This window comes from Ptiloglossa arizonensis, chromosome 3, assembly GCF_051014685.1.
Source record: "Ptiloglossa arizonensis isolate GNS036 chromosome 3, iyPtiAriz1_principal, whole genome shotgun sequence".
Lineage (NCBI taxonomy): Eukaryota > Metazoa > Arthropoda > Insecta > Hymenoptera > Colletidae > Ptiloglossa > Ptiloglossa arizonensis.
Window position 1 is genome coordinate 20,112,571 of NC_135050.1, and position 19,248 is coordinate 20,131,818.

A 19,248-nucleotide genomic window follows, 5' to 3' on the forward strand; every position below is an offset into this window, starting at 1 on the left:
TTGCTTGGGAATAATTACGCGTTGCATAATGCGAAATAATGAAGTGGTAAATAGTTATCAGTCATCGGTTACATCGTAATGACTTGTAGATTTATTATTGTCCTCTATCGATGTGCCTCTATCTTGTATTTTTATTACAGAAATTACGCGGAGAGTATATTCGTAGTGGCGAAAAACCAAAAAGTTTCATTCTTCTTCCTAATATTAAGTTGAAACGACACCATTCGCGACTCTCCCGTATCAAAGGGAACCGAAATTACTCCACGAAACGTTCGCGAAGAAATAAACTTTGTTAAAGTTACGTATTCGATTACTTCGGTTCCTGCGTGTGACAAGCAATTCTACGATACTCTTCTATGGAAGAAAATTGAACGGACACATAGAACAGAATGGTCTTTGAGGCAAGGTAGAGATAAAAAATCCATTTCTGTCGGCCACGTTCGACCGACCATAACGTTGGAAAGTATTACGGGGAGTCCTGAGATTCGATACGAATAAATCTGCGAGTTTCTCGACCGAGTTCGCGCATTATTAACGAGACTCATCCTCCGGTAAAATCAACGAGCCGTATTTTGCATTTCCCCAGTCGCAACCCGAGACGAGAAAAAAATGTTCAAAAAGGCCTGACACTCCAAAAAAAAAAAAAAAAAAAAAAAAAAAAAAAAAAAAAACCTATCGACCCGATTGCCTCGTTAATTAAACCGCGTCGTGAAATTTCAACGAAGCGGAGATTTTTCGCGAAACGAGAAAGCAAAAGGTACGGGTTTTTGGAGAAGCGGATGGAAAAAGTTGGACGTCTAATTAAGATTCTCGTAAAAATTCTCAACCCATTCAGGGAATGGTTCATCGCTCATGAGCGTTGCTCGACCGCATCCACGACCGGTTGAACCTTCGAAACCCGGATTCAACGTTGCTGCAGCAGCAGCAGCAGCAGCAGTCTCCTTCCTCCTCCGGGAGAATTTCAGCCCCGAAAGGTCGATTTTCATTCCGTTTCAGAGGAGCCACTCAACGCACGGGCTTCTCGCTTGCGTTAACAAAGACCTCAAATTAGTGGTTGGCCGGTGCAGCTGCGTTTCCAGGGCTCCATTAAGGTCACGTCGCAATGCACACGGCTGATAAACCGAGGGTCGGTGGTCTGTTTCCAGGGTTGGTGAATTTACGGTTTAGAAGCTCCACGACCGGCCCGTGATCATTTTACCTCGGTTTGGAACTTCTTACGCGATGGTGATCCATCCTGCTCGAACGAGCTCGATACTCGATCGAATTTAATTGCGGGAGGTTTTCGATCAACCGTTACGGGATAAAATTTCGCGTAATTGTTATCGAGAGCGAGTATTTTTCAATCGTCGACGAATCTTTTGTTCTTCGCTTACTTGTCACCTCGTTCGCGATAATTTTAGCTCGAAATCTTAGAAAACTCGTAACACAAATTAAACTCGAAAACTCGAAATTTCATGGTACCGTTATTTCCGTTGAAGTAAATTTCTTCAACGAACGGAGAATTTGAAGTTTCTTGAACTCGATGAACGAACGTGTACGAAACTGCTCGATATTTTTCAGAACGATCAACGTGGATGTTCTTTCGTTCTGTCCCCGCTCTGTCGTTAAATCCCGCTCGTCGAGTGGTTCTTGTTCAAACCGAGCAGTCTAATCGACGTACACGAACTTTTTCCATAGTGACGGGCGACGGTTGACAGGACGGAGATGAGATCAATTAAAAAATAGAAGGAAAAAGGAACAGACTGTGTCGCTCGTTATCGAATGGATCAACTATATTTAGCCAGGTAGCACCGCAAAGCGCGAAATGTCAATACTTGGCGTTATGCACCGTAAAATGTTGCGATACGAGCTCCTCCGATGAAACCTATCAAGTGCAATCAAAACAGAACACCTTGCGCGCGTGCACCTTCGTTGTGCAATTTTTTTGACAACACGAGCTTCCCGCGCATTTTCTACATTCGATTTCGAATCGTGTACTTTGAATATTTAGAGAATCGATGGATCGATTTTATCGAGCGACAGGATATTTTTGATCGGTTAGTAGCTAACTAGTGCATTTATCGCCTCGTGAAATGAAATATTATTTAGAAAAGACGAACGAATAAATTTTAATTCACATTTATCGTAACTTCCGATTAATATCTCGAGTCGGTTTTAGTTGGCTGTGGGCGAATATTCGTAATCTCCAGCATCGAAGTAAAATAAAAAGAATCATTTGTTCTTTGTTCCTTGTACAAGCTACAGTATGCAAATTTTACTCGATTCGTTGTACCGAAAGTCGTAAAAAAGTGCTCGTTTCTTTCGCCAAACTCGCGGATAAAAGCCTTGTACCGTGAAAATAAAATTAATAGCTAAATACATACCTACTTAACCGAGCTTAAACGCGCTCGCGTTCGTTCGTTCTGTGTCAAACGCAGAGAAAAATGTCCCTCGCGTATTAAACGTCCCGTGGAGAGAAAATTATCATTATTCGCGAAAGATGCACAAACGAATCTCAATTCACATTCACGCTAATTTAATTCCCGATTAAAACCTCGATTCGATTTAAATCAGATACAGACTCCTATTTATAACAAACAAAGCGAGCAAAACCATAATACGAAAGAATCATACGTTCTTCCTACAAACTATAATGTCAAAATTTTATTCGATTCGTAATTCGATGCTAAAATTATGATTTTTTAAATTTTACTCGACATCAAAAGTATCGAGAAAAATTACTCGCGTATTTCTCTTCCTTCGTATCCGGATAAAATTCTTCTTCCATGGAAATAAAATATATTCGCAAAAAAAAAAAAAAAAAAACGTATAAATAAATCTCAGTTCACGTAAATAGTAATTGTCGATTAACACCTCGATTCAATTTGAATCAACCGCGGACCAATATTTATAATTTCCAGCGTAGGGTCGAACCGAGCGCAACCGTGATACGAAAGAGTTATTTGTTCGTTTTATTGTGCACGGTACGCGAATTTTATTCCGATTACCCGGTGCCGTGGTGATTAAAAAAGCGCGTCATATTTCCCCGATGCGGGCCAGTTTCGTTGAAACGGTACCGGTAGCGCGACAATTATTTAAACAGTCCGCGCGAGGGTTAAACGCACACGCGTCGTTTGTGGGATCGCGGCGCAACCCGTTAGCGCGATTTTGTTCACAGTCGGCATAAATTCAACGATCGTCAGTCACGGTCGGGGAGTCGTCGACCGATCCGGATGATGAAATATTTATAACGACGGTAACGGGAGACACGATTTCATGGTTAATTGACTGCCCGTGAGACCGGTGGACCTCGTCGGGCGAATTCATGAATGACTTAATTCGGTTAGTACCGACCGACCGACCCGCTCCGCGAACTATCCTCGAGAAATGTCCGCTTTAAAGCGGCGAGACGTTACAACCGCGCTCGAAAGGTCGTCCCTCGACACAAAATGACCACGTAGCCACGCTGCGGATCCCCGTGGAATGCAGCCCGACGAGAACCTCGCCGAAGGTGCGAAAAGACCGACGAACGATTCCCTTACTTGCCGCGAAATTGATTTTCCAGTCGACGCGAAATCGCGTTTCCTGCGAGCGGAGTGATCCGAGCTGATCGAGAGCGTCGCTGTTGCGCGACTCGATCGATGATACCAGAAACGGAGGGAGAAAGAAAAATTAAAGGGGAAAAAAAATTGGAATAATTGAATTATTAGTTGGATCGAGGCGAATTAGGAGCGAATGAAATTTATTTACGAAAAGGAAGACAAGTTGGGGAACGAAGTGAGACTCGGAAACAAAATGTAATTACTATTAACGGTGTTTACTGTTAGTACATGTTTTTCATTCTACGCGCAGCTAATAGTGAGAAATATACTATTCGATCGGTTACGAAACGAAGATTATATTTTTCCGGAAGAAATGCAAGCGGTATCGGGAAATGTAAGAATTTACACGAAAGAGTTAACAATCGATTCGATGGAATTTTAAATCGAATCTTAAAACGATCGACAGGGCTCGATACGGTTAGCGTTACTAACGTTTCGACGATTTCCATTATTTTCGTTTTCATGGTATTTTAATAAATGCTCGACGATTTTCGAGCTGGGACCTTCGACGATTTCGTTTCTACGAGCTCGTGTACGCGGACGAATCGCGACCCGATCGATGGAACGCGAGTTCTCGATCTCGTTTCATCGATCGGATATCTCGCGCGTTCTTCGCGTCTGTCGCGGCGCAAACAGAAACGTTTGAACCGAGTGTACCCGGTACATACGTTCCGAGTGGCGGTGCACAGCGGGTACCTCCCGTCTCGAAAGGGTTAAGAGCACTTCCCACTTTTAGAGTACGCTTTCAAGAACATACCGGCTGTCTCTGAAAAAGGTGGTCTCCGCGGGAGAAGTGGTTCAGGCCGCAATGGAGTGAAAAGACTCGTATCAACAAAGTGCCGAGAAAGCATATTCAGCGTGAAACGCGCGCGATCGAAGAAACCGCCAACCGTATCAATGTTTAACCAACGACGTTCCTGTCGCGCTCGACCCTCGACTCTTGCAATTTTTCGATCGTTTCGCGTCGATGAAAAATTCCTGCCACGCGTCGAAATTAACTCAAAATTAACTCACTTTTCGTATCCAAACTTAGCAAACGAAAAACGCAATTCTCTCGCGAAAGAAACTCTTTTGAAACTCTTCCGTAAAGAGAACACCTAGAAGCATCTAACGATACGGAGGCAACGTGCAGTACACGGTGCAAAATAACAAACGTTTTTGTAAGCTTCTGGAAACATTTCTTTGAGCTCGCGATATATGTTGCAAAAGGGGTTGGGAAGAATTACAAGCACCCCTTATTCGGTTAACTTGGATAGAAATCGCACGACATTCGAACGAATTTGAAATCGAACGGTAAAAGAATACTAGAATAATTGTTCTAAAAACGCTACGAACAAGACACTGGTGAAGAGTACGCTGTATCGAAACCGGATACTTTCTCTCTCCGATACACCGCGAAGTTGATCGGTGCTTGAACCCCGGGAAAAAAACGGTATCGTCAATGGAGGATGTAGCCGCGTCTCTAGAAACTTCCGAAAATGGAACAACGTAAGCGCAACGTCACCGGTCGGCGGTTCGCGCGCGGAGTTTCCAGCTGATCCAAGTTCACCTGCGCACTGCGCTCGAAACGACGGCGTCGATGCGTGCACGTTTCACGCACCTGGTCTCCTCCCGTGGCCGTGTACCGCAGTGACGTAATGCGCGCGGATTCGGTACGGGGATGAAAATGTCACTGGGTCAAGAGGACTCGATCCCCGGGTCGTCGAAAAGCCTTTTATTCCCGAGATCTCTCGTTCCCGAGGTGAACCGAGACAGCCGGGAATTACGGTCTCGCGAGAGAAGTCGATCTCTCGCGGCGCGTGTGCACGCGATAAATCGTCGTTCGCGCGTATGGCTCCGCTTTCACCCGTTCCGTGATCCCTTTTCCACGAGTCGTGACAATTTTTCCGTACGGTTGGACTATCGCGGCCCGTTAATCACACGAAGAGGGGCAATTTCCATTAATCACTCGCGGCGCGCGGCTGGACTCGGCCCAGAGAACGTTAACTGGGTCAAGGGAATCGCGCAACTTTCAACTTGACAGTGCGACCACTGGCGAGATTTTGCCTCGAACTCGATCAATCGCCCCGGACGATTCGCAGAACGTCCTCTTCGCGTGGATACGCGCGTTTGGTTCTCGCTCTCGGGAGACGTTCGCGGTAACACGGAGAACCTTTGGTCGTCGACGAACGCGAAAACGACCAACACCTGTCCCGAGCGATTACGAAAAACCTCGTAATTGGAATCGAGACGTTTCCACGTCTTGGTAATATTTACGCGGTAACCTTGACCCGTGGTTCTCCGTATGGTCCGCGTTGGAACGCGAGAACGGAGACGGAAGCGTCGATGCACAATAGCTCCTCACCTGGATCACTGTCGAAAACGATCCAACGGTCGTCCGTTGATCCTGAAACGTGATCGATCACCGGGCTGGCTTTGGTTACCGTGGCCGCGACACGCTTTTCGAAATCCTGCGCGGAACGCGACGCACACGCCGCACACGCCGCACACCAGCCGATGCGTGATCGCAAGTGCGTAGCACCTGTTCGCCAACAGTGACGTAACCGTGGCCCCGGGTGCCCTGGTTCGAATACGAACGCGCACGCGAACTGAAACCGACCGAACGGGGGACCACCGTACGGGACCGGGTAACAACGATCCAACGATACGTCCACCGAACAGAGAACGAGGTACGTTCTTCTCCCGAGGCGTTCACGCCAACGAAAACGATCTTTCGAGGTGCGCGAAAGGTGACTACGTCTCGAACGCGTCCCGACGTCGGGGGCGTCGCGACGGATTAAAGGCCGCATAGGTGGCCACCGTGTCGCCATGCGCCGCTCCGCTCCGCGCCGCGTCGCGTCGCGTCGCGCCGCCGAGTCGGCCCCCCGCGGGCTATCGCAGATCGATAGAAATAAGCCGAGTCTCTCGCGCTTCCACCACCCCTTCTTTCTCCACCGCCTACCTTCCTCCCTCGAGCACCACCACCACCACCACCTTCTCGATTTCACCCTTCTTCCGTGACGCACAGTCCCGGTCGCGAAAACAGGGGACCCAAAACTACGACTCAGGAGCCACGAAACGTACTACTTTGCGTCGAGTAGGTCTTTTGTATATTTGGACGACGACGATCGAGTTTTAATTTTCAGTTTTTACGAACTTGTCTTCGTTGAATATTAAGTACAGAAGATACTGCGAAGGGTCACTTTTGATTTCGCTCCACTTTCAGCGCGGGTGTCTTTACTGCGCAGATACTGCACTCGTGGCGTCTTGTTTGGATAATAATGACCAGGTTTCGAGTTTAAATTTTGGTTTCGTAAACTTGTCTCCGTTGGGTTTTAAATACAAAAGGATCACTTTTGATTTCGCTCCACTTTCAGCGCGGGTGTCTTTACTGCGCAGATACTGCACTCCTGACGTCTTGTTTGGACAATAATGACCAGGCTTTGAGTTTAAATTTTGGTTTCGTGAACTTGTCTCCGTTGAATATTTAAATACACAAGAATAATTAAATACAGAAGATTCAGCGAAGGATCACTTTTGATTTCGCTCCACTTTCAGCGCGGGTGTCTTCATTGCGCAGGTACCACTCGTGACGTCTGGTTCGGATAACAACGAGTCTAGTTTTCACGTAGAAATTGGGCCAGATGGTCGGTATTCGGGCGAATCATCGATCGTTTTCCATTTTGGTTCGCTTTCGTCTAGTTTCTAGAGTATCTCCCGCCGCTACCCCCTTTTCAATTCACCCCTCCTCTTCGAGACGTAGCCCTACGGAATTGGGGACGAACGGCCGAAACTTGGCAAAGGAGTTGCCAAGTGAACTGTCGCTTTTCAATTCGGTGCGTTCTTATCGTGGGTTTGTTTGTAGCGCAGCTAACGTCTTTGCCACCCTTTCGTTTCAATGACGATGACCACGTTCGAAATTAATCTTTTCCCTCGACGAATTTACTCGCGCAGAAATTAATCTAGGCGACGTTCGACGAACGACTGGACACTTTCGATTTTACTTTTCCATTTGGACTTTCTGAACCGTCTCTACCAACCCTTCTCTTTCAACCGTCCCTCTTCTCCTTCGACCAGTGCCACGTAAACGAGGACGAACCACCGAAACTTGGCGGAAGAGTTGCCAACGACCACTTTCGTCTCTGGTTCGTCTTCGTTGCGTGTTTGTTTATTCCGTGGCTACCACCATCTTCGTTACCTACTCGTCCGAACGACGAAATCCCGAATGGATTTCCCCTCCACCTGGACTTACCTCTATTGACACAGAATTTGGGGCAAACGGTTGAAATTCAACGAAGGTACGGTCGCTTTTGATTCCGGTTCGTTCTCATCGTGGGTTAGGTGTTTATCGTGTACCATCCCCCTCGTCGTTTCTGCTTTGGTCGGCGATGACCAACTTCTGCGTTGACCTCTCTTTCCCCCCTTCGCCGCTATTGTTACGCAGCGGCTCAAGTTTTGCAACACGAGCCGCAATATATTGCATAACACGAGCGTGCCGAGTCGCAGGCTCGGCATTCCGGGAATCTTGACCCACTAACGGACACACGAGTACTCGGAAGCTAAACGTTGCAACTCTGCTTTTTTTTTCTCTCTCTCCTGAATTTCTCAATTTCAAGAGACAATGTCGAAACAATGTTTACCCATCGATTTTCGACGAACAAAGCCGCCTTAACGTCCACGCGATGATACTCGATATTTTAATCGATACTTTAATCGATATTTTAATCGATATTTTAATCGATATTTTAATCGATATTTTAATCGATACCCCGATCGGGAAAAATTCACCAACAAGAGTATTCTAATCGATCGGAGTGCTCTTTCCACAGGAAAAGAATATCGATAAAAGTTTCTATCTTTAGATTGCAATTCAAACTTCGAAACGGCGAGATTTGTTTTAACACACCGATCGAACGAAAACTCAGCAAGAGTGTTCCAACCATTCGTGCTACCATTTCCGCGGGAAAAGAATTACGATGAAACTTTCCATTTTACTTTCGAATTTGGCTCGTTTCCATCGTGGAGCTTTTCGACTCTCGCTCGCCATCGTCACTTTCTCCACCCTCTGAATTCACCCCTCCGACTCGTTTTCACTGTCACGGAAATGAAATCAAACGACCGAAGACGTAGGAGCCCGTCGTCGATCGGTCACCGTCGTTTACGTGTTCTGTTTCGTTTTTTTTTCGTGAATTTTTTCGGGTCGTTTGACCGACACATGAACGGCAACAAGTGTCTCCGTCGAAGACCCTCTATACCGATAAATGGAGTTCGATTCCAATTCGTCGAGATAAGTTCTGAAATCGAAAACACTCTTACTATGCACGGACAGAGAAACCGATCAACGCGTCGACTAATTGCTCTATTAATTACAATTACCGTTTCTCCCCCCGCGTGGGTGTCAGCCATTCGACCTTGAAGCGTTCTTTCGCTCGACTGTACGTTCAAAGTCTTCGGTTGGAAAATATCCCGAACTTGTATTCTCAACTACGCTATACCCGATACAGATATCACGAAGAAGAGTTAAGACTCGAAGTTTTTAATCGCCGAAAAATTTGAAATAAATTTTCGAAAAAAAAAAAGAAAAAACAAATTGGTAAATTGGTACTTGGGAATCGGTTCGATGGAAATCGAGAAACACTCGAAGATTTTAAAAATTCCGTTTCTTCGATTCACCGAATCCGCCCCTAACCCATTCGACACGCGCTCCAACGCCTCGAACCGATGTTCCCGCCACGGGAGATAGAAACACACTTTACCGATATTCCGACGAAACACGCCGGTGCAAGCCTGCATATCCTTCCGCTTTGGTGGCGAACTTCGGGACGAGCTTGTATCGGATTTGTACAGGCGTGGATCGCAGCTAATTGCAGCGGCGAGCGTAATCGAAGCCAGCCTTGCGAGAATGGAAATTTCGCTCGAACGTATCGCTTCTTCGATTGACCTACTTGCACAGAGCCACACGGTGCTCGCACACCGACACACCGTTCCCGTATTTCAACCACACCGGCTGCCTCCACCCTGCCCCGGAACCCTTCATCACCTCCTACCGCCCGGTGTTCGCATCGCGCGCGCGAAATATTTTCGTCGATCGCGATTTCTCGAACGATTTTGCAATGGAAACTGCGTTATCGGAATTCGATCCGCGACCGTCAGTGCGTGCGCGTGAATTTTTCCGATACATTAGCCCTACCCGTGATTAGATTCACGGGGCTCGCAACGGTTTTCGAATTTTTTCCGTTATTTCTCCGATATTTCCATTTTCGCCCGAAACGGTATCAATTCGCTATTAATCCGTTCTCGATCCCCTGGTTGCGAACGATTTCGACGGATAACGTAACCTCCCCCCTGCGCGGAAGATCCCTCGAGTGCGCGTACGCATAAATTCGAGAATTCTTCCGATGGTATTTAATCGACGATTGTTCCAGATTCCTCGTGGTTTCTTTCCTCTTCGACGCGTTATCGAAGCGAGGAATGCGCTCGAGGAAAACAGATTTCGTCACTTACGAGTGTGTCGTAGTCGATGACTGGTACCGGTACGCGTAATTCCCTCGCGGGCAACTTTTCCGCGAATGTATTAATTTTAAACGCGAGCCAGTTATCGCGCGTTTTTACACCGTTCTGTTTGCTCGCTCCGTTTGCAAACGAACGCAATTGTTCGCGCACCCGTCGCGTGCATTTTTTTCCCGCGCATTGTCGGTTCGATCGCGGAGGCAGGGGAAATTGTGTACTCTTCGTCGCTCGGTTCGAGGGCAACGGCGATGCGTCACGGGCGTAAAAATGCACGAAACGTCGGGACGATATCGAGTATCGATCACGGGGGAAGGACGGAGGACGCCGCTTAATGTCTCCGGAAACGACGACAGACGAGATCAAAATGTCAGCGTCGAGGGCGCGTAATATCGCGCAAAGACCGGAGAACGTTCCGGGTGACAAAGGTCACGGGACGTTCCACGTGATCGTCTTCTGCCTTTATCTTTCGTTCTCTTTATCCCTCTTTCTCTTTCTCTCGCACCTCGAGCGACGTGCATCGATTCGCGACGAACGCGCTGCCAAAGGAAGGAATTTCCTCTTCGAAGGAAACGTCGTTCGAATGGAAAAACGGGGACGATGTTGCGACAAGTTTCGCGAAACACGAGCTAGTACATACCGCGCGAAGAATGGTTTCACTTAAGGTGTCGTCGCTGAAAAGAAACAACAGAACGTGAAACGTTTCGCTGACGTCACCGAGTGGAATTAGAAACACCGAATTTCATTTTTTATCGTTCTACTACGCGGACTGCTCGCTGAACGATCTAAACGAGTCGAGAAGATAGGCGAATTCGAGAAGATAAATATCGAGCGAGTTTGCAAGCGCGAGAAGACAATTGGAATTTTCCGAATTGAAATTTCTTGGTGGCTCTCGTTTTTCGGATACTGTGAAAACCTGTGAAATTTCGCAAAAATTGTGGAAAAAGTATCTCGTTTTCGGATACTGTGAAAACCTGTGAAATTTCGCAAACATTGAAAACGCTTCGCGCAGAAGGCACCGGATCTCCGTTTGTATCATTCTGGGACACGGAATGTCGTTTCGTTGAATAAATAGAAATGTGGAAACAAAATTTAGAAAACGAGGAAGACGAAATTCAAGAGAGATCGTTCGCGAAAACATTCCCGAATAGAAATTTCCTGCAAACTCGCGAAAAATTTCCCGCTAAATCTCGTCGTCTCTCCCTTTGGCGCCACCCCTTTCTCAAGCACGCGCAGATTCCCGGTGAAATTCAGAAAAGCTGTCCGATTCCCTCGAATTTCTCAATCTGGCGCGGGGATTCGTCCGCCTATTTTAATTCGACCGGAAAATTCTCGGAATCGGAGGCACCTGGAGTCTTCTCCAGCTAGCGTGCTCTTATTGGCCTGAAATTAAAACGAGCGATGAAAGTACCGGGCCGTGGGTTGTCTCTTTTCAACGTAGCGGATGAAAATTACCGGTGAACAAACTTGTTACTTCATTGGGCAAACGAAACGGACTGTTCCGCAAACATCGTTCACCTCTGGAAACGCGTACCACCCTTTTGAACCTCTTTTCGAGGGGAGATTCTTTTAATCCGGTTTTAAAAAATTTATTTTTTAAGAAAATATTCCCTCCAAAGTACGCGCCTTTGATTTTTTCTATTTCTCTTTGTAGCTCGTTGAGGGTGAGAAAGGTACGAAAGAGTCGTTGAAACTTCGAAAAATTGGTTTTTCAAATTCCCGAGAGTTTGTTTCTCTCTTTTCACTTCGAACGAATCGCGAGTGCAGCGTAAATACCGATAAAAACGTACGCAAAAATTCCGTACCGAGAACTATTACGGTTTCTCTGAAAAAAAAAAAAAAAAAATTAGGAATAAGTCAATGTTTTTTAGCTAGATAACCAGAACAGCAGCTTGATTTAAAAGTTACTTAACCTGAAAATCTCTCTTGTTTGTAAAAATTATTCGACACGTCGAATACGATGAATCGATTACCAATTTATTGAAAATGTACAACGAAGTACAATGTCCCTACTACTGTCGACTGAAAACGATTCTTCCATATTATCCATTTGCGCAACAAATACAAAACAAACGGTGAAATTATCCTTGTTGAATCACGACAATTCCCATACTTCTACTCACTTCTACTAACGTATATTTTTAAATATTTAAAAGACAGATACGTCTCGCGCGAACCAATTCAAGTCCAAATTTGGTATTGGAACAATCTCATTCGTGATTCACTGTACATTGTTCGGTTCCCGAAAGAAAAGAAAATCGCTGAAACGACAGTTATAGGGACGTCTACCCTAACGCGACGGTGTCACGGTCGCGAGGAAGGAGCGGCCTCGTACGACCCTGCTCTATGGAAAAAGGACGCGCGACGACCGAGAGTGGCGTCGCGACGTCCTTGAGTGTTCGTCGCGGTACCGGTCGACTTCCGATTCCGCGATCGCCCGGTCGACCTTTCTCTTTTGCTCGTCGAACACGGAAACGCACTCGCCTCGCGGTCTCGTGTCCGATTAAGGGCGACGAGAAAAGAAGCACGTAGGTACGCGCGACGCCTCCAGCGAACCGGAACACACACCGCCGTCCCAACGCCGCCCACTTCCGGCGGATCCTTCGCTAATTGCCAATGGCCTCTTGACCTTGTTCCTCGCTACGAAGACACGTGGCGCGGATCGCGCCAAGAAGCGCGTGACCTCCGCTCTGACTCGGAGCGCGGAGAATACGTAGCGAATTGATAATTTTTTTTTTTTTTTTATATATGACTGGATCATACTCAATCTTGAATAATATTCTATCTCGATCGTGATCGAACAACAGTGCTCGTTAAACGTGTAATGTAACCGAGAATTTTGTTAGATCTTAAAGAATGTTTTGCGTTTCGAAGGTACAAAACGAGAGGTGTGTTTGACAATCGAGGAAAATCTTTGAAAAATGAACAACGAATTTTTAGGGAACAGTTTTGAATTGTCGGCTCGTTTTATCAGAGTTACGAATGCCTCTTAGCGTGTTTGTGTAAGCTTTTTCGTATTCACTATTTTTTTTTCTGTTTAATTGTGGATAGATACCAGATGTTACTTTCGTTGCGTAAACGGTGCATTGAATTTCCTGGAATATGACTGAAAATTATCAATCCGTATCAGGTAACAACGAGTACTGTACTCCGGGAGGAATCTACCGAACTCTCTTGTGGCTACTCAAGGGCGAAGGGAGTTTTTCGAAAGTACCGAAACGAGAGACGTATTCGAGAATTTATTGAAAAAAAATATTCGATATTGTTTTCGAATTCGTCGGCACTTATTTTCCGACTACCGAACAAAGTCCACGAAATCTTCGAGCACCGACAGGATTGATAATTTTGTAGAAAGAAACCAGATGGTAATCCATATCCTCTTATTAGAGGCGCAAGTGTTCCGGGCGCGTCTGTTGTTTTATGGATACGTTCGCTTCTAATTTCGAGCGCGCTAGAAAGTTCAGAATAGAGATGAGGTGATTTTGGATGTATTCGGGCGCTTGTTTCAGTTGTCACGATGACTAGCAGAGTATCGTGTAGTCAACACGGTACGCTATACGTATTTTCTATAATATGTCATCGAGAATCTTAAAATAACATTCGTTTAATACCGACGCGAAAATAGTTCGATGTATTCCTGCCAGTAGGGCAGTTGTGTTTTTTAAATGTTTCTTTCGTCGATTATAATTTCCACGCACTACCTTCCGAACATTTCAAATGTACGATAACCGACGATTTTTTATCTCGTGCAAAAATTTAATTTTCCAACGAAAGTTCAGTAACGGTTTACAGAATGATTATTTTCATCGGAAAATTCATTTTACGCGACTATTAGCGAAATAACTTAACCGCGTATCGCGCGACGAAACGTGGAAAGCCTCTGCCAGATACCAGATCGAAATAGACTCGAAAATTGGAGTTCCGTGCCAGTTCGAAGACTCTAATAGGATTATTCTCGAAGTTCAAAAGTGAAATAATTTGGCGATCGCTATCTCGAAGATTGTCGACAGGAATTGGTCGGGTCTATAGATAAATTATTCGGTCCGTTATTATTGGCCTCGCCTGGCTCGAAATACCTGAATCTTGAAAGTTACGAGTAAACTTTACGAAAGAAATTGACCTTCGCGTTATTCGATCTACGATTTCAAAAATATTGCTTTCGATCGGTAACGGATAACGAGGAATCTTAATCGCGCGCAACGATCGAACAACAATTTTTTTTCATTACGTCGAGTGTATTCGTTCCAGTGAAACGAGCATGCTACTTTGAAACGCGTAACCTCGATCGTGTCGACGAATCAATATTTCTGAATTTAATTTCAATTATTTTCAAAACGAAACGAATCGTTGTAAAATTTCAAAATAATATCGTTAGAGGTACATACATACGCGAGGAGGATGAATATTCCGAGATTAAACTACTAATTAAGTCACGAAATTGCAGCTTCGAATAAAGTTTTCATCAAACGATGGGAAGGGAAAAAAAAAGAAAAAACAAACGCTGCGCGCGGAAAACAAAAAAAAACAAATACAGAAAATTCCGAATAAAATAAACGGAAAAAATGTTTGCCAGACGTCAGCGGTAGATTTAATTAAAACCTTTGGGAACGGAAAAAGGGCAAACGCGAACACGTGCAACGAACTAAAACGAAATAGGGCGTAAAAAAAATTGATCGTGGACCAATACTTTGCAGAGACGCGGTTGTGAAATGTGATTGCAGCGTAACGAGAGGAAGTCCGGTGTATGCTAATTTCGATCCAAATTTCCGACGGATATTAAACGATTTAGAAAACACTGGGTATTAAATAACAGGGAGACTCTGTGCTAAATCGGTACTTAATTGCACGGGAATCGAGAAGATAGAAAATACGCGACCGTTTCGCGCCAAAGGTGTACACAGAAAAACGTTGAAAAGGTAAACGGTAAAAGAAAGAAATAAGGACATAAATCGAGCTGTTTTTATGCACGTTGGATCGTTGATGGAAGTAACGCCCCTAAAATCCGACACTGTCTACCCTCGTCCAAGGTTTTACGTAACATCCGAGCTGTTTTCTCAATTAAGATGACTCGGGACGCCATCCTTCGAGTTTCTGACCTACATTTTTCCAACGATCCGAATACCACTTCGAATTAAATGAATACCTTTACACAATTGTTCCCGAAATTTTTCTCTCAAAATTAATCATCGTTCGCGTTAGTTGTACTTCGTGTAATTTCGTTTACATAATTGTTAATTATAATTTTACATTACGAGAGGTATCGTCCATAAACGAATAAAAGAACGAATAAACACAAGCTACCGGTACCGATATTAATAAAGTGGTATTTCACGGAAGCGTGCAATTGATTTCGCGAATTGATTCTCTTCAATTTTTGTTTTTCATTTATATCGACGATACACCATTCGAAACTTACAATATTTGTTCACTCGCTGGAAGAACGTAGCTTTGCATCGAGGCGGAATGTTTTACGAGCTCGAGTATAGGAATTTTCCGGTCGACGGATTCCGGAATAAAAGACTCCCTTTCATGGTCATCGATGTCGTAAGTACAACTAGGTTCGTCGATCCGGAACGGTGTCTCGGGTCCCGTAAAATCACGACCGTGACCTTAAACGAGATTAGGGGACCGTGGTTCCCACATCCTTCTTCCCTTTTGCGAGCCAGGGTGAAATCCTCGGGACCGACCTAGGTCAATCGATCCCCCGGATTCGTACCCACGTATACAATCGACGATCAGGAATTTACCGTCTGGAGGAAAATATTGTCGCGAAAATAAGAAATCGCGTCAGTGATTTTCGTATATTTCTTTCTCGAGCTATAAAAAACAGAAACGTGTACATCGAGAAATATTTCCAAATAATTTTTTTACAAGAACAAAGTCGAGATTCCCTAATCGCGCTTTAATTATTAAAGAAAAAGGAAAAGAATTTTCAGCGAATAAATTACAACGATACGTTGCATTTAAGTTTCGTATTCTCGTTTCGGGAGCCGATTAAAATTCGCGCGATGATCCCCTCGTTTCTTTTATCTTTTAGTATTTTCCCCCCGATGTAATGCTCGTTACTTGTCCAAATTTTTAAAAACGTGTTCCATTAATTCTACGCGACGAGAACCGAATAGATTTTTTCTTTCGTTGCATCCTCAAGGTACATTTTTGATCACTCGTTTCATTTTAACGTAAATCGTCGCGTAAGAAAAATATGTCGCAAGGGAAAATTATTTCACGAGTACCGTTCATTGTCTATTTTAATAATTGTCCGCGAATATCGTAGACAAAGGCACCGTTAATGATTGAGTAACTTTAAAAAAAAGTTCGACACAAGTCGAATTGACCCCTTTGGTAGTTCCAGTGTTGACGACAACGGTTGGTTGGCCGTGCTGCAATTTATGTGTATCCTCTCTCGTTTTCTCCAGCTCTTCTTCATCGCTCGCTATCGTTCTCGGTTTCTGTCTCTCTCTTGCGACCGTGTGTCACGATTACATTGCCATTTCGTCGGCGACATCTACCAGACACGTTCTTTATTTTTTTTTTCGTTCCCCCGTGCAACTTGACTCTACGAATCAGTCACGGTAGCGTTTACATTCGTGTATCCCGTCTCGTTACTCGCGAGTACTTTGTTTCTCGCCGTGTACACCGAGTGTCCGTTTCGTCATCGTCGATGAAAAGGCCAGAAATTTTCCTGGAGTTCGTACAAAGTCACCGACAGTGTTTTAAACGACACCATTTGACCGTCGTCGATATCGCGGACATTGTTTACTCACCGATCGTGTTTACATCGAAACTCGTTTCGTTGACGTTAACTTCGTATTCAACTATACGGACAAGGTTGTGTGTATACATCATTATCGCCGGTAATTTTACGATGTATTAATTTCCTCGCATAGGAAGCGCTAAATTGGAACTGAAAATAACTGCACAAACTGCACGATATTAAGCGTAGCAAATAAAAGACAGTAACGCAACTATGAGCTCGAAGTAACGAGAAATTATGAAGTAATAACTATAAATTGAAAAATAACTGTGCAATTATAAAGTAATGTCTGCACATGGAACTGAACGGTTCGCGACGAAACGTAATAACTATAGATTGAAAAATAATTGTGCAATTATAAAGTAATACCCGAAAGTGGAACCGAACGTGTATAATTAAACGTAATATACACCGAAAAATGATTGCGCGTTTATGATCGTTACGATTCGGTAAATGTAAAGTTAACGTCGATGGAATGCACGTTGTAAATATTGCCGGTGAAACGAGTATCGGTTATTTTCTATGTTTTCCGACGGGTCGCGAAAAATTTCGGTATCGTGGATATTTCGAATTCCGGGAAACATGTAAAGATAAGTCGAGAGAGCGTGATCCGTTTGGGTGAACCAGTTATCGTTCAGCACCGAAAAGGAGACGATCTGAACGACACAGAGGCGAAATCGATTCCTCCCTGTTTACTCGGTCGAAACGATTAACAATAAGTAGTATTGTACCAGTAGATGCGACCGATTCGACCAATGGTACGCTGCAGCGGAAACTGTGTCTAACAAAGATAGAACGGAGCTACTGGGACCAATCGGATCTGCATTCCTTGGTCAAATCTTCTCTTCAGCTTCGAACGGTATCGCACATCAGAATTACACGAACTTCGTAATTTAAAAAAGAATGTCTCGCAAATCAATAACAGATTCCACGACAATACGATTCATCGGAAATTTGTACAACGTATCCTCCCCCATCTTTCGCATTAAATTTGTCTCTTGCTCGAAATAATCCCTGATCGGACAAATAATGCCGTACAACGAATAAAAGATGCGCAATTTTCAATAGGTCGGTCGTTCAATAAAACTTGCAATCCGAGTTCCACGATCGAATTACATTTCTCGTCGAACGGATGAAAGCTTATCCGAATGACTGTCAAGCGATGCAAATAAACGTTTATACGGAGCTTTTGTTTGTCGTTCGTTAATCGAATAAAACTCTGCCAGTCTCCGGTTGAAACGTTAGAAATTTTATCGATATTATTGGAATTGCACTTTGAGCTTTCGCGCGATTGATAATTTCGGCGGACAGTCGACGAGGGTGATCCGTTTAACGATTGTACCCGAACGTTGCAAACATACACACACACACATACACGTATCGTGGCGGATCGTTTTCAGTTAAACGATATCGGACGATAATCGACAAAGACCGTGGACATTCGCGACCGATCGTACAACGTTTTCCAATTCTTGGACAAAAAAGAGGATCGGTGGAAAGACGCATCGAAATCCCGGATTCCTGGTAATCGAGGGAAGATCGACCTAGAATTCGTCCTGAAATCGCGCGTAATCTCTCGACGTGTCGCGACTTTCCACGAGGAACGATTTGCACCGGCAAAAAAATCGGTGACACGCGTAGGATGGCTGAAACGACTGGACGCGGAAAGAAACGATGCTCCGCGAGCAATTACTCGACGCAAAAATGGCCGCGGTTACGGTGTCCCGACGCGGAAATAATTTCGATCCATTACGATTCGCGTCCAGAAACGGGACGAAAAACCGGAACCCGTATCGAATCCGTCCGAGAAAACACGGAGGTGCATTAAGCTCGTATTTATCAATTCTCAGGAAGTAACCCCCGACCGAGCTTTACCAAACGATTAAATTTCAAAGCAACGGTACGTAGCAACCAAACGAACAACGAGACGCGGAGAAACCATATCTCGACGCATTCCTCGCGGACTGGAAACACACACAATCCGAATAAAGCTGATTTTCTTTCGTCGTTGTTAAAAATGTCAGAGAAAAATTATAGGGAAATAAAGCGGAGCAAAACATTTCGACCGTGTATCGTTAACAGGATTTTTTTAGAATGCTTCTTATTCTTAAAATGGAAGTCTAACGATGTAAATCCGTACGATCGAGATACTAGCAACGTAGAAATAATATTTCCGATAGGAGAAGAAAACCGTGTATTTAAAAATTGCATCGAAGAACTTCTGGAAGGAAACTTCAATTGTATCGATAAAAAACACTGTACAATTCAGAAGAAAGATACATTCGGATATATTTGAAACGGTCAGGATAAAAACGATGTTTCGTAAGCGCAGAGTTCACATTACTAACTTTCGTCCTGCAACGTTGTCTTGCATTTTTATAATTACGCGTCGCAGAGTATCGGCACGTGGCTAAACTCTAGTAAGGA

The 19,248-nt window shown here is 44.5% G+C and overlaps 1 protein-coding gene across 18 annotated transcripts in view; it reads right to left on the reverse strand.

Annotated features, from left to right (window-relative positions):
• LOC143144991 (disks large 1 tumor suppressor protein-like) overlaps window positions 1-19,248 on the reverse strand; it is a 796,996-nt gene that overhangs the window by 17,844 nt on the left and 759,904 nt on the right. The gene's annotated exons all lie outside the window — the stretch shown is intronic.